The 15,921-nt window shown below is 46.8% G+C and overlaps 1 protein-coding gene and 1 long non-coding RNA gene across 2 annotated transcripts in view; both read right to left on the bottom strand.

The window, feature by feature from the left end:
• Nucleotides 1–15,921, bottom strand: part of LOC140419278 (uncharacterized) — a 194,362-nt gene that overhangs the window by 87,349 nt on the left and 91,092 nt on the right. The gene's annotated exons all lie outside the window — the stretch shown is intronic.
• The window catches only part of LOC140419255 (uncharacterized), a 64,417-nt gene continuing 50,529 nt past the window's right edge, over nt 2,034–15,921 (bottom strand). Inside the window, exon 2 of the transcript XR_011945653.1 lies at nt 2,034–2,333. The gene's annotated coding sequence lies outside the window, so the exon portion shown is untranslated. The remainder of the gene's footprint in view (nt 2,334–15,921) is intronic.

Genomic DNA, 15,921 nt, shown 5'->3' with positions numbered 1-15,921 from the left:
ACTGTTATATTTGGCCACAAAATTTTGAATAAAATATATTTTTTTTAAAAAAAGGAATGGAGATTGGAGCAGGGACTGAACAGTGGATTGAGTCTTCTCCATATTTGATTGAAGTTATTTAGTCAGCAGCAAGAGAACCAGAATGGGCCCTAAGTCTGATATCCGGTATAACTTAGTTCGAGAGGGAGAGGAAGAACAAAGGAAACCCTGGAAGATTTGGAGAAACAACCTTTGCGATTGCTCATCAAATCTCCACACAAGTCAGTTCTGGACACAAGGTTAACATCTGTTATTCTGTCTGCTCAGTCAGGGTGATTCAGATTAATGTCCGTCACAAGTCATGGATGAAGTGACTTATAAAGCATATTCTTACCTCTAATTATATAAATTTGGTAACAGGATACAGAAATAATGATCTCATACTTTATTTGGATTTCAGTCCCAGGGAGGAGGAAGAGTGTGTGGGACGGGGATTTACAGCTTTGGGGACAGAAGAGAGAAAAATATGTTTCCCCAAAACTGGAAATAACTGTTCTGAATTTCTATCCTGTGCTGATAATGTGACCTTTGTAAACTCCGTTTACATGGCATTAGGAAAGCGTTTTCAGACATGAAACAGAAACCAAATATCACATTAAGATCTGACAGTGTCACTCAATTGATCAAGACCAGAATATCCTCAGACTATGAATGTGGAATCAAAATGTTTGTGGGAAAATATTTCAAACATCAGTGTGACTGGAAAAGCACCGAGACACACACACACCCTAGTGAGAGTGTTCCAGTGAACTGACTGTGGAAAGAGCTTTAACCAGTTACAGCGTGAAAAACACACTATTCACTAAGGGGAGAAACCATACACGTGTTCTGTGTGAGGACGAAGCTTCACCTGATTGTCTAAAGAGGAAACTCACAAAGACACTGACTCCATGAAGATACCATGGAAACCGTGGGGTATGATTTGCGCTTAGGGGTTTCCAAAATGCAAGAGGTCCCGTGTTCATATCCCGGACGAGCTCTGCAAAGCGCTTGACTGGGGAGGTGATGGTGTAGTGGTATTGTTACTGTGAGTAATCCTGAGACCCAGCACAATTCTCTGAGCTTCATTGTGACAAAGTTTCGAGCACTGGGAAATGCAAACCCTATTGGGGCTGGTTAGCACACTGGGCTAAATCGCTGGCTTTTAAAGCAGACCAAGGCAGGCCAGCAGCATGGTTCGATTCCCATATCAGCCTCCCCGAACAGGCGCTGAAATGTGGTGACTAGGGACTTTTCACAGTAACTTCATTGAAGCCTGCTTGTGATAATAAGCAATCTTCTTCATTGTGCTCATTTGGGATTGAGCACAGTCAGCATTGAAATGAAATGGGATAGTTTTACAGGTAGAGATTTGAGAATGATATTTTCATTATATTTGATTCCTTTTTGTTGTGTGTGTGAAACATTCTGGCGCCTTCATCCCGTTCGTGTTGAAGAAAGAGGGATGCCACAGGATCTGTACCGAGTCCCCGAGTGTTTTTTCCTATTTCGTTATCGTGAAGATAGATATTTTAAAAGATGGCTCTATTAAATCTCTGCCATTTCCTCTAATTCAGTCACAGAATCGCTTGCAACTGTCTTTATATGCATGTTTCAGATGATAATTAAAGCTGTAAACCAATTCAATTTTGTTGTGGACTGACAAACCGCTAATATGTGAACTTTGTCAAAATGCGGACATATTTGCCATCTCATTGCTTCAGGACAATTCAGCATTTCTGATGTTGCTGAATGCATTTTGAGGCCGGGGTAAAAGTAAATAGAATTGGCTGCAGCACCCGAGATCCCGATAACATCCTGCAACAAACTTAAATCATTCTAACTTGTCTCACGGTTAATGTGAAAGATTTGAGAATGTTTCTGTCCGGTTTTCAATCGGCGAATGTGATGACCAGGACACCACAGAAACAGCGGCACAAAGCCCAGTGTGCTCGGTTGCAGCTTCACAACAGTCAGCTTTCAAATCAAATGAGAGAATGTTACTTCACAACAGATTTGAAATGGAAGTGCCAATTTTATTTGATCCTTCCTTGAACAAGATGTGAACAATTCCGTTGGTCAAATCCCGTCAGTGAAAAAGAAAGGCGGTTGTCAGCAGATCCGCACAGAACCTCCTTTCCTCATCTCTCTTTCTGCTTTGCCTCCACAGGAAGACCGAGAACAAGTGATTTGTAACCATCTCTGCCATTTCCTCTGCTTCAATTACCGTATTGCTGGCATCTGTCTTTATGAGCAACATTACTGTTAGCATGAAATCAGATATTGCTGGATAGATTTAGCTGGTCTGCCAACATCTGTGGAGAGAAACAGAGTTGAGCAGTACACTCATTTAAATGATCATTCACAGCAGTATAGGAGGGTAGGGTAGGAATGGACAGATAGATGGATTATATAGTTGGAAAGTGGCACAGGAGGTGGGCAGAATAGAAGACCAGGTAGAATAGACAAGAATAGAATAGAATACCTACAATGCATAATGAGGCCATTCAGCCCATTGAGTCTGCACTGATCCTTTGAAAGAGCACCCTAACCAGGCTCCCGCCCTATCCCTGAAACCCCGTAACTAAACCTAACCTGCACATCTTTGGACACCCTGGGGCAATTTAGCATGGCCAATCCACCAACAGATATGGAATCCCTACAGTGCAGATGGAGGCCATTCGGCTCATCAAGGCTGCACCGATCCTCTGAAAGAGCTCCCACTCCCTACCGAGGCCCACTATCACACCCAATCCCTGTAACGCCACCTAACCTGCACACCTTTGGACACTAAGAGGCAATTTAGCACAGCCAATCCACCAAACCTGTACATCCTTAGACTGTGAGAAGAAACCGGAGAAAAACCATGCAGGCACAGGGAGAATGTGCAAACTCCCAAGGCCAAATTGAACCTGGGTCCCAGGTGCTGTGAGGCAACAGTGCTAACCTCTGTGTCACCGTGCCGCATGGACAAATTTGTCATGGACATAAGACAAAGGGGTCATTAAGGAATGAAGAGTATTAACGGTGGAAAAATGGTGAGACAGCCGAATATGAAATGGAAGCAACTGAACAGCGAAGGGCAGATGGGGGAGGCTGTAAAGTGTCTAACAGGAAGAAGAGTTGCTGTCCTTCCAGTTTACATTGGGCATCACTGGAGCATTGCAGCTGGCCTCGGATGGACATGTGTGTTTATTTCAGATTTCAGCAGCCGCAGTATTTTGCTCTATTAGTATTCAACATTTTTGACAGAGTTACTATGTTAATTGTCATCTGTAAACCCATTATATTAAGTTGTTGACTGAACAAACTTACTTTGTGTGCCGAGTCCAACTACAAACATCTTTTGCTGCTCTGTGTGTTCTGATTTCTGGAACCACCCAAAGGGAGGTACTAGACTTGGTATTGTGCAATGAGATGGGATTAATTAGTAACTTCATGGTGAAGGCAGCCCTAGGTGGACACGATCATACATGTTCGAATTTTACATTCAGTTTGAGGGAGAGAAGAGTGCGTCCAAGGCTCGTATTATGAACTTGGGAATTTATGAACGTGAAGGACAATTATGAGAGCATGAAATCTGAGCTAGCTGGACTGAACTGTAAGTAAAAGTACACATAAATTACAAGTACAGCCTATCACTGCTCAGAAAATATGTTTAAAACATAATCTGACCTCGAGCCACTTCATTGAAAACCTGTTGTTCTCAGAAACGCAATTTTTCATGTCATAATTGACAGATTATGAGTAAAACATCCCACTGTTTCACTGTAGGGAAAGGACACACCATTGTAGATGCCCCATAATGTTAGAGATCGGCTTGTTGAACCTGCTCATTCCATCTTATATTCAGCTAATGGGGGGAAAAACTTAAGCACTACAACTTGCAGGCGTTTGGGGACAATGGCGAGTTTGCTGCTCTAATTAGCTCAGATCTCCTTATTATAAAGTGTATTTAGAAGCACTAGAAAGGATGCAAGAAAGTTTTACTGGAGCAATTCTATACTGACAGGTTATACCCATCATGATAGATTGAGCAGGCTAGGGACATTTCCTTTGGAAAAGTGAATGATTGAGCAATATAACCGTATAGAAGTGTTTTACAGGGTAGACAACTGGAAGATGTTGTCACTTGTATAAGGATAAAAATAAATATAACTTAGTAATGCATCTAAGGAGCAATTCTCTTTAACTAATAATAATAATTGCTTAGTGTCACAAGTAGGCTTCAATGAAGTTACTGTGAAAAGCCCCTAGTCGCCACATTCCGGCGCCTGTTCGGGGAGGCCGGTACGGGAATTGAACACGCGCTGCTGGCCTCGCTCTGCATCACAAGCCAGCTGTTTAGCCCACTAGACATTAAAATAGAAAATACTAGAAATACCCAGCATATCTGGCAACATCTGGGGATTGAGAAACAGTTGACCTTTCAGATCTGTGCTGATGCAGTGTAGTTCTGATGAAAGATCTTAGACATGAAATGTAAACCATGTCACTCTCTCCACAGACACTACCAGATCTGTGAGTATTTCGATTCTGGCTTGGGTCACTGTCTGTGCGGAGTCTGCTCGTTCTCCCCGTATCTGCGTGAGTTTCCTCCGAGTGCTCCAGTTTCCTCCCACATATCCTGAAGGACGTGCTTGTTAGGTAAATTGGACATTCTAAATTCTCCCCCAGTGTTTCCAAACAGGCGCCGGAATGTGGCGACTCGGGGCTTTTCACAGTAACTTCATTGCAGTGTTAATGTAAGCCTACTTGTGACTCTAATAAAGATTATTATTAGATTATTATTTTTATTGTTAATTCAGATTTCCATCATCTGTAGTATTTTTTGGCTTTTCTTAGACTGAACAGTGCTAAGAATGTGGAACTCATTAGTAGAAGGGTTTAAATTCACTGACTGAGCTTCAATCACAGGTGTAAAATCCCACCACAAAATTCTTTGGATTTGGATTTGTTTATTGTCACGTGTACTGAGGAACAGTGAAAAGTATTTTTCTAAGAGCAGCTCAAACCGATCATTTAGTACATTAAAGAAAAGAAAATAGAAAGAAAATACATAAAAGGGCAACACAAGGTCCACAATGTAAATACATAGACACCGGCATCAGGTGAAGCATACAGGAGTAAAGGTTAGTGTTAATGTTCGTGTTCAATTAGTTTTAAAAGATTAGTACGATTATAAGAGATGTAAAAAGGGGATCTATTTGGTAGAGCTCACAGAGAGTCGCCACGCTCCGGCGCCATCTTGGGTCCAAGGTGAATGTGCCTCCAGGCGAATGTGGAAATGAATTAACTCGGTCATCCTATTTGCTGACATAACAGCTCAGTCACACTGGAGGAAGAATCGTAGAATCTACAGTGCAGCAGGAGGCCATTCGAGCCTGCACCAGCCCTTGGAAAGAGCACCCCAGTTAATCCCATGCCTTCACCCTATCCCGATGACCCACCTAATCTTTTGTACACCAATATATCGCGGCCAATCCACCTAACCTGCACATCTTCGGACTGTGGGAGGAAATCCACACAGACACGGGGAGAAACTGCAATCTTCCCACAGTTATCCGAGGCCGGAATTGAACCCGGGTCTCTGGCACTGTGAAGCAGCAGTGCTAGCCACTATGTCACCGTGCCGCCCATTTAGTATCATTCAGATACTTCATATGCACTTTGGTTTCTGTATCAATTAATTTAATAATGTGACATCTTGGCACGTGGCTCCAATTGAAATCGGATCACAAAGCAACAAATTCGATTGATCAATATTGCATTTTAATGGTTGGATAAAGACCCAGCATTCTCCGCGTGGAAGACTGTGTCCTATTCAGCCCGCAGGAGCTTCCTGCGCAGGCGCACCACCAAGCTGTAAGTGGAGAATGCGCAGTGCAGTCTCTGACGAGAGCATGCGCAGTGCGGCCTCTGAATGGGGCATGCGCAGTGCGGTACGTGCCTGGACTTGGGCGGCGAGGGGAAAAATGATCCGATGAACTGAGTCACGGGGTCGCGAGGTGTGGGGGCAGAGACAGCGGAGTGGCAGGGAAGGGGGCTTTATAAACACAGCATGAATGCCTCAAACCCCGAATAAGAAGCTCCTGATCCTGTGTTTGCAAAGGACGTTGTTGGGCTGCTCTGCATCACAGACCCAGAATAACAGCAGCCATATTGCAGCAGGGCGCATGCGCAGTGCTCCCTGGCCTGTCAGCAGGAGGAGAGAATGTTGTGACTGACAGTGATGGATTCTGGAAACTCCTTTTATAGGGGGTTAGAAGGGGAGGATTTACACACAGCAAACTCAAACCAAGACAAATTTTATGTCACCTCAATTTATATCTTAGACAAACAGTTGAAGGTCTTTGTAACTTTCTTTTTCAGGAAGTTAAAAGTGGAGCATTGATCGATGGGAAACTCAAACCAAGTATCACATTGTGATCTGACAGAGTCAGCGATACATCAGAACCTGAATATCAGAAGCATCTGAGTGTGCAAGGTAAAATGTTTGTCTGTTCTGTCTGTGAGGGAAGATTTCAGGTCCCAGTGTGACTGGAAAAACCCCGAGATTCAGAAACCCTGGTTCGACCACACCTTGAAAACTCAACTCTGGGCAACAAACCTTGGGAGAATAGAATGGCCTCAGAGGGAGTGCAGAGCACAGATTTCCTTGAGTGATCAAAGAATCCCTACAGTGCAGAGAGAGGGGGGGGGGGCATCCAGCACCAACCCTTCAAAATGAGCACTCTACCCATTTATGCTTCCTCCATCCACCCCACCCAATACGCATAACCCAGAACTTGAACTACACATCCTTGGACATTACGAGGCAATTTAGCATAGCCAATCCATTAACCTGCACATCTTTGGACGGTGGGGAAACCGGAGCACCATGCAGACAAGGGGAGAATGTATAAACTCCAACAAAGGCTGGAATTGAACCCGGGTCCCTGATGCTGTGAGGCAGCAGTGCTAACCACTGTGCCGCTGCTGTATCCCAAAGTTAAATTATACGATGTGATTACAGAAAATAATCATAGTCATTGTGGCACAGCGGAGGCTATTCGGCCCACTGAGTCTATGCTAGTTCGCAAGAGCAGTCCAGTCAGTCCCATTCCCCTGTTCCATCCCTCTATCCTCGCAGGTTTATTTCCATTAAATATTTATCCAATTGCCTTTTGAAAATATTCATCGTTTCCATTTCTGCCCTCCCCTGAGCCACAACTTTAGAGTCATTACCATTGACTGCAAAATCGGTCCCCTTCACATCTCCCATATCTTTTACAAAACCTGAATATGTCCCCGAGTTCTTGTGCAACCAGTGAATGGGAACGGATTTTCTTTGTCTATTTTACCTAAACCCATCAGAATCTTCTACATCTGAATTAAATCGCCCCTCAACCCTCTCTGCCGGAACCATTCTGCAAAATCTCTTCTGCACCTTCTCAAGGACCTTCACATTCTTCCTGAAGAGTGGTGACCAAAAATGGATCCAATACTCAAATTGTGGCTTTATCAGAGCTTTATAAAGCAGTAAAACTTCTATTTTGTGCTCATTAACACCATTAATCAGCTCAAGAGTTAATTTAATAAAAGCAAAATACTGCGGGTTCTTGAAATCTGAGATAAAACAGAAAATTCTGGATAAACTCAGCAGATCTGGCAGCATCTGTGAAGAGAGAATCATTTTCTCCCAAATTTACACCCACCAACAATAAACAATAATCAGTAACAAATATGTCAATCCCCATATCAATAACAACAATCCCATCCTCCCACCAAACCCAAAACATTCGCCCACATGTTCACATAAACAACTGACAAAAAGGAATCAGGAATCCCCCATTCACCCCCATTATCGCCCCCCCCCCCCAAACTAATGTTCGATGTTATCCAGTTCATGAAAGTGCATAATGAATAATGTCCATGAATTGTCGAACCTCTATGTCCTTCCCCTCAGTTCAAACTTAACCTTCTCAAGAGTCAAAAATTCCAACAGATCCCCCCCGCCACGCCAGGGTGGAGAGGTTGCTCTCCAACCCATCAGGTTCCGTCTTCGGGTGATCAACGAGGCGAAGGCTACAACATGTGCCTCCGCACCCGTTTCCAACCCTGGCCGGTCCAACACCCCAAATATGGTCTCCTACCCCAAATATGGCGACCTGGACCCCCCTCCCCCCCCCGCAGCGTTCACACACATCTTCGACTCCTTCAAAGAATCGGCTCATCCTTGCCCTCGCGAGGTGTGCTCTGTATACCACCATACCAGCCTCCCGAACAGGCGCCGGAATGTGGCGACTAGGGGCTTTTCACAGTAACTTCATTTGAAGCTTACTTGTGACAATAAGCGATTTTCATTTCATTTTTCTTTTTTTTTTCATTTTCATTTCAGCTGTATCAGCTCCAACCTCGCACACAAGGTAGAGGCATTCACTCTCCGCTGCACCTCACACCAGAACCCCTCCTCCATATCCTCTCCCAACTCTTCCTCTCATTTTCCTTTGATCCCTTCCAGTGGTGCCTTCTCCTCTTCCAAAAGAGCTCCGTAGACCGCTGACACTACCCCCTTCTCCAGTCCCCCTGTCATCAGCACATCCTCCAGCAATGTGGAGGAGAATCAGAGTTAATCTTCGGATCTAAATGATCTTTCCACAGAACTGCATCTTTCTCTAGCTTCTCTACCATCTTCCCTCATGCCCTCTCAGAGCTCATCTTGTCCATGAGATCCAGCTCCTGCTCCATCGAGCCTATTCCCACAAAACAGATCACCCAACTTCCCCATGTTCACTGACTTAGTTGAATCTTTTCTCTATCAGGTACTGTCCCTCCCCTTCTGCTGTCATTCGACCCTTGTCAAAAAGCAAACCCTTGACTCCACCATCCTTACAAATTACTGCCCCATCTCCAGCACCCATCTCCTCTCCCAGCTCTACCACCACCTCTCTCCACTTCTCCACCTTTGTTAAATTCTCAGCCTGTTTGTCTGATATCCAGTGGTGGATGAGCAGACATTTCCTCCAATTAAATATTGGGAAAATCAAATTCATTGTTTTCATTCCCGAGCTACCAGCTCCATTCCTCTCCCTGGTAACGTCTGACATTAAATCAGACCTGTTTGCACACCTCATGTTTGAATCCGAGATGCACTGCTGGCCCTTGTGTCTGTGTGTCTCAGGCTTTCTCAGTCAAAATTATTTTAAAACTTTCCCCACAGAGAGATCAATTATTCTCCTTTCATAATCAGATACATGGAATAAGTCATTCTGAAAGATCTTGTCAAGATTGTGACGTTGAATTTTCTGTCTGCAAATCCTCTCCCTCTAACTCCCAGTAAAAGGAGGTTTTCAGTGTAAATGCAGGATAGAAATTCAGAACAGACCATTCCAGTTTCTATGGTGCATTCTCCCAAATCTATGAATCTCAGTCCCACACACTCCCCTCCCCCTCTTTGCTCATTGTTCCAGATTCAGTCTCCAGTCTCCTCCTGATTCTTTTCTCCTCTCCAGATTCTCTCTCCTCCTGTCCTTAAACTGGTGACTCAGGCTGTGAATCAATCCCACTCCTTCACTCTCATTCTAACAAATAACTCACTCACTCAGTGATCAGATTAGGTCTGACTGAACGATGACACCTTATACTTACATCACGATTTTAAACATTATTAAATGTGCCAAGCAGTTTCACAGGAACATGAGGACACATTGGGTCAGATGACCAAAGTCTTGTTCAGAGAGTTTTGTGAAAAGGAGAGTTTTAAAGGTGGAAAATGAAGTGGAAAAGTAGAGGTTTAGGGATGAAATTCCAGAGCTTAGAGTACAGTCAGCTGACGGCATGGCCCCCAATTGGGATGTGATTAAATTCAGGGATAAAGGACATACAGGAATAATGCTCCATGTACGTGGGCCCCATAGCCCAGGCTCAAGGCCCATACCTGAACTTTGGGACAGAGTTTGACCATCCCTGGTCTCAGAGAAAAACAATTCCCCGATAAACATCTTGTAAGATCTTGGTTTATTTATGACATAAAAAGTTCTGACCAGTTGAGTCCTGTGTACTCGATGGGGATTGACTTTAACAGATTTAAAATCCTCTGGATCTCAGCATCACAACAAGACTATGTTTCAATCGAGATTTAAATATATAAATATTGAAAAACTGAACAAGAATGGGGAAAGACAGCAGCTCAATCAGGACCTCGGTAGGTGAAGGTGCCTCTGCCAATGGTGGAGTGAAGCATGTCGGGGGAGCTGAAGGGGGTGAGGATTTATTTTGGATTGTTTTATGGGATGTGGACGTCACTGGAAAGGTCGGGATTTGTTACGCATCCCTAATTTCCCTTCAACTGAGTGGCCTGCTCGGCACTAGAGTCAAACATATTACTGTGGGTCTGGAGTCACATGGAGGCCAGACCAGGTAAAGGCGGCAGATTTCCCTCCCTAAAGGGCATGAGTGAACCAGATGGGTTTTTCCAACAATCAATGATAGTTGTCACGGCCGCTGAGACTAACTTTAGAATTTAGGTTTTCTGCTTATTTCTAATATGATAAGGGGGCAGCACGGTAGCATTGTGGATAGCACAATTGCTTCACAGCTCCAGGGTCCCAGGTTTGATTCCCGGCTTGGGTCACTGTCTGTACGGAGTCTACACATTCTCCCCGTGTGTGCGTGGGTTTCCTCCGGCTGCTCCGGTTTCCTCCCACAGTCCAAAGATGCACAGGTTAGGTGGATTGGCCATGATAAATTGCCCTTAGTGTCCAAAATTGCCCTTAGTGTTGGGTGGGGTTACTGGGTTATGGGGATAGGGTGGAGGTGTTGAACTTGGGTAGGGTGCTCTTTCCAAGAGCCGGTGCAGACCCGATGGGCCAAATGGCCTCCTTCTGCACTGTAAATTCTATGATAAAATGTCAGAAATTCATTGACTGTGAATAGAACGAGCTCTCTCTGGCTCTCAGTAACAAAGCTTCCACAGCAGCTTGCTGGGTGACACACACAGCACAGGCCTGTTCTCTCTGTTACAAACCCTGAAACCAGGGGCGAAATTCTCCGTATTCGGTGGACAGTCCGCCGATCGGCGCAAAACACGGCGCAAATCCGACTTGCGTCACGTCGGAAAAATGGGTCGATAATCTCCGGCCCGAAATGGCTAGCAGCGACGTAACGGGATCCGCGCTTGCGCAGTGGTTCACGCCGTGCAGCGTCATACGCGCTGCACGGCGTGACGGCTCTTTTTTTTTTTTTAAATAATATTTTATTGAAAATTTTTGGTCAACCAACATAGTACATTGTGCATCCTTTACACAACATTATAACAATACAGATAATAATGACCTTTTTTATTTAAACAAGAATAAAAGAAAACAACAACAAATAAATAAATATTAAATAACAAAAATAAAAACTAGCCCTAATTGGCAACTGCCTTGTCTCAGGCCACCCCCCCACCCCCCCCCCACCCCAAGTCCTGGGCTGATGCTGCTGCCTTCTTTTTTTCCCCCATCTATCTTTCCGCAAGATATTCGACGAACGGTTGCCACCGCCTGGTAAACCCTTGAGCCGACCCCCTTAGGACGAACTTAATCCGCTCTAACTTTATGAACCCCGCCATATCATTTATCCAGGTCTCCACCCCCGGGGGCTTGGCTTCTTTCCACATTAGCAATATCCTGCGCCGGGCTACTAGGGACGCAAAGGCCAAAACATCGGCCTCTCTCGCCTCCTGCACTCCCGGCTCTTGTGCAACCCCAAATATAGCCAACCCCCAGCTTGGTTCGACCCGGACTCCTACTACTTTCGAAAGCACCTTTGTCACCCCCATCCAAAACCCCTGTAGTGCCGGGCATGACCAAAACATATGGGTATGATTCGCTGGGCTTCTCGAGCACCTCGCACACCTATCCTCCACCCCAAAAAATTGACTGAGCCGTGTTCCAGTCATATGTGCCCTGTGTAATACCTTAAACTGAATCAGGCTTAGCCTGGCGCACGAGGACGACGAGTTTACCCTGTTTAGGGCATCTGCCCACAGCCCCTCCTCGATCTCCTCCCCTAGCTCTTCTTCCCATTTCCCTTTTAGTTCGTCCACCATAGCCTCCCCTTCATCCCTCATTTCCCTATATATATCCGACACCTTACCGTCCCCCACCCATTTCTTCGAGATGACTCTGTCCTGCACCTCTTGTGTCGGGAGCTGCGGGAATTCCCTCACCTGTTGCCTCGCAAAAGCCCTCAATTGCATGTACCTGAATGCATTCCCTTGGGGCAACCCATATTTCTCAGTCAGCGCTCCCAGACTCGCGAACTTCCCATCCACAAATAGATCTTTCAGTTGAGTTATACCTGCTCTTTGCCACATTCCATATCCCCCATCCATTCCCCCCGGGGCAAACCTATGGTTGTTTCTTATCGGGGACCCCCCCAATGCTCCGGTCTTTCCCCTATGTCGTCTCCACTGTCCCCAAATCTTCAGTGTAGCTACCACCACCGGACTCGTGGTATAGTTCCTTGGTGAGAACGGCAATGGGGCTGTCACCATAGCCTGCAGGCTGGTCCCCCTACAGGACGCCCTCTCTAATCTCTTCCACGCCGCTCCTTCCTCCTCTCCCATCCACTTACTCACCATTGAAATATTAGCGGCCCAATAATACTCACTTAGGCTCGGTAGTGCCAGCCCCCCCCTATCCCTACTACGCTGTAAGAATCCCTTCCTCACTCTCGGAGTCTTCCCGGCCCAAACAAAACCCATGATACTCTTTTCTATCCTTTTGAAAAAAGCCTTCGTGATCACCACCGGGAGGCACTGAAACACAAAGAGGAATCTCGGGAGGACCACCATCTTAACCGCCTGCACCCTCCCTGCCATTGACAATGCTACCATATCCCATCTCTTGAAATCTTCCTCCATCTGTTCCACCAACCGCGTCAAATTTAGCCTGTGCAGTGTGCCCCAATTCTTAGCTATCTGGATCCCCAGGTAACGAAAGTCTCTTGTTACCTTCCTCAACGGTAGGTCTTCTATTTCTCTACTCTGCTCCCCTGGGTGCACCACAAACAGCTCACTCTTCCCCATGTTCAATTTATACCCTGAAAAATCCCCAAACTCCCCAAGTATCCGCATTATTTCTGGCATCCCCTCCGCTGGATCCGCCACATATAGTAGCAGATCATCCGCATATAAAGATACCCGGTGTTCTTCTCCTCCCCTAAGTATTCCCCTCCATCTCTTGGAACCTCTCAGCGCTATCGCCAGGGGCTCAATCGCCAGTGCAAACAGTAATGGGGACAGAGGACATCCCTGCCTTGCCCCTCTATGGAGCCGAAAATATGCCGATCCCCGTCCATTCGTGACCACACTCGCCACTGGGGCCCTATACAACAGCTGCACCCATCTAACATACCCCTCTCCAAACCCAAATCTCCTCAACACCTCCCACAGATAATCCCATTCCACTCTATCAAATGCTTTCTCGGCATCCATCGCCACTACTATCTCCGTTTCACCCTCTGGTGGGGCCATTATCATTACCCGTAACAGCCTCCGTATATTCGTGTTCAGCTGTCTCCCCTTCACAAACCCAGTTTGGTCCTCATGAACCACCCCCGGGACACATTCCTCTATTCTCATTGCCATTACCTTGGCCAGGACCTTGGCATCCACATTGAGGAGGGAAATTGGTCTGTAGGACCCGCATTGTAGCGGATCCTTTTCCTTCTTTAAGAGAAGCGATATCGTTGCTTCTGACATAGTCGGGGGCAGTTGTCCCCTTTCCTTTGCCTCGTTAAAGGTCCTCGTCAGTAGCGGGGCGAGCAAGTCCAAATATTTTCTGTAAAATTCAACTGGGAATCCGTCCGGTCCCGGGGCCTTTCCCGTCTGCATGTTCCTAATTCCTTTCACCACTTCTTCTACCGTGATCTGTGCTCCCAGTCCCACCCTTTCCTGCTCTTCCACCTTGGGAATTTCCAGCCGATCCAAAAAATCCATCATTCTCTCCCTCCCATCCGGGGGTTGAGCTTCATACAATTTTTTATAAAATGTCTTGAACACTTCGTTCACTCTCTCCGCTCCCCGCTCCGTCTCTCCTTCCTCGTCCCTCACCCCCCCTATTTCCCTCGCTGCTCCCCTTTTCCTCAATTGGTGTGCCAGCAATCTGCTCGCCTTCTCTCCATATTCATGCTGTACACCCTGCGCCTTCCTCCATTGTGCCTCTGCAGTGCCTGTAGTCAGCAAGTCAAATTCCACATGCAGCCTTTGCCTTTCCCTGTACAGTCCCTCCTCCGGTGCTTCCGCATATTGTCTATCCACCCTCAAAAGTTCTTGCAGCAACCGCTCCCGTTCCTTACTCTCCTGCTTCCCTTTATGTGTCCTTATTGATATCAGCTCCCCCCTAACCACCGCCTTCAACGCCTCCCAGACCACTCCCACCTGAACCTCCCCATTGTCATTGAGTTCCAAGTACTTTTCAATGCATCCCCTCACCCTTAGGCACACCCCCTCATCCGCCATTAGTCCCATGTCCATTCTCCAGGGTGGGCGCCCTCTTGTTTCCTCCCCTATCTCCAAGTCTACCCAGTGTGGGGCATGATCCGAAATGGCTATAGCCGTATATTCCGTTCCCCTCACCCTCGGGATCAATGCCCTACCCAACACAAAAAAGTCTATGCGTGAATAGACTTTATGGACATAGGAGAAAAACCGAGAACTCCTTACTCCTAGGTCTACTGAATCTCCACGGGTCCACCCCTCCCATCTGCTCCATAAAATCCTTAAGCACCTTGGCTGCTGCCGGCCTCCTACCAGTCCTCGACTTCGACCTATCCAGCCTTGGTTCCAACACCGTGTTAAAGTCTCCCCCCATTATCAGCTTTCAGGTCTCTAGGTCTGGGATGCGTCCTAGCATTCGCCTCATAAAGTTGGCATCGTCCCAGTTCGGGGCATACACGTTTACCAAAACCACCATCTCTCCCTGTAATTTGCCACTCACCATCACGTATCTGCCCCCGTTATCCGCCACTATAGTCTTCGCCTCGAACATTACCCGCTTCCCCACTAATATAGCCACCCCCCTGTTTTTCGCATCCAGCCCCGAATGGAACACCTGCCCCACCCATCCTTTGCGCAACCTAACCTGGTCTATCAGTTTCAGGTGCGTTTCCTGTAGCATAACCACATCTGCTTTAAGTTTCTTAAGGTGTGCGAGTACTCGTGCCCTCTTTATCGGCCCGTTAAGCCCCCTCACGTTCCACGTGATCAGCCGAGTTGGGGGGCTTCCCACCCCCCCCCCCCCCCCCTTGCCGGTTAGCCATCATCTTTTTCCAGCTTCTCACCCAGTTCCCACGCAGCTGTATCTCTCCCAGACGGTGCCCCCCCGCCCATCCTTTCCCGTACCCACTCCCCCCTTTCCCCAGCAGCAGCAACCCAGTAATTCCCCCCTCCCCCCCCCCCCTGCTAGACCCCCCGCTAGCGTAATTACTCCCCCCATGTTGCTCCCAGAAGTCAGCAAACTCTGGCTGACCTCGGCTTCCCCCCGTGATCACGGCTCGCACCGCGCGACGCCCCCTCCTTCCTGCTTCTCTATTCCCGCCATAATTATCATAGCACGGGAACCAAGCCCGCGCCTCTCCCTCGGCCTCGCCTCCCATGGCCAACGCCCCATCTCCTCTCCCTCCCCACCTCCCCCCATCACCACCTGTGGGAGAAAGAAAAGTTACCATACCGCAGGATTAAAACATAAAACCCCTCTTCGCCCCCCCCCCATTCGCCCCACCACTTTGTCCAAACGTTCATTTTCATAATCCAATCATTCCAATTTTTCTTCTACAATAAAAGTCCACGCTTCATCCGCCGTTTCAAAGTAGTGGTGCCTCCCTTGATATGTGACCCACAGTCTTGCCGGTTGCAGCATTCCAAATTTTATCTTC

This window comes from Scyliorhinus torazame, chromosome 5 (assembly GCF_047496885.1).
Source record: "Scyliorhinus torazame isolate Kashiwa2021f chromosome 5, sScyTor2.1, whole genome shotgun sequence".
Taxonomy (NCBI): domain Eukaryota; kingdom Metazoa; phylum Chordata; class Chondrichthyes; order Carcharhiniformes; family Scyliorhinidae; genus Scyliorhinus; species Scyliorhinus torazame.
The sequence above is the reverse complement of the archived record's forward strand: the minus strand, read 5'-3'. Positions and strand labels throughout refer to the sequence as shown.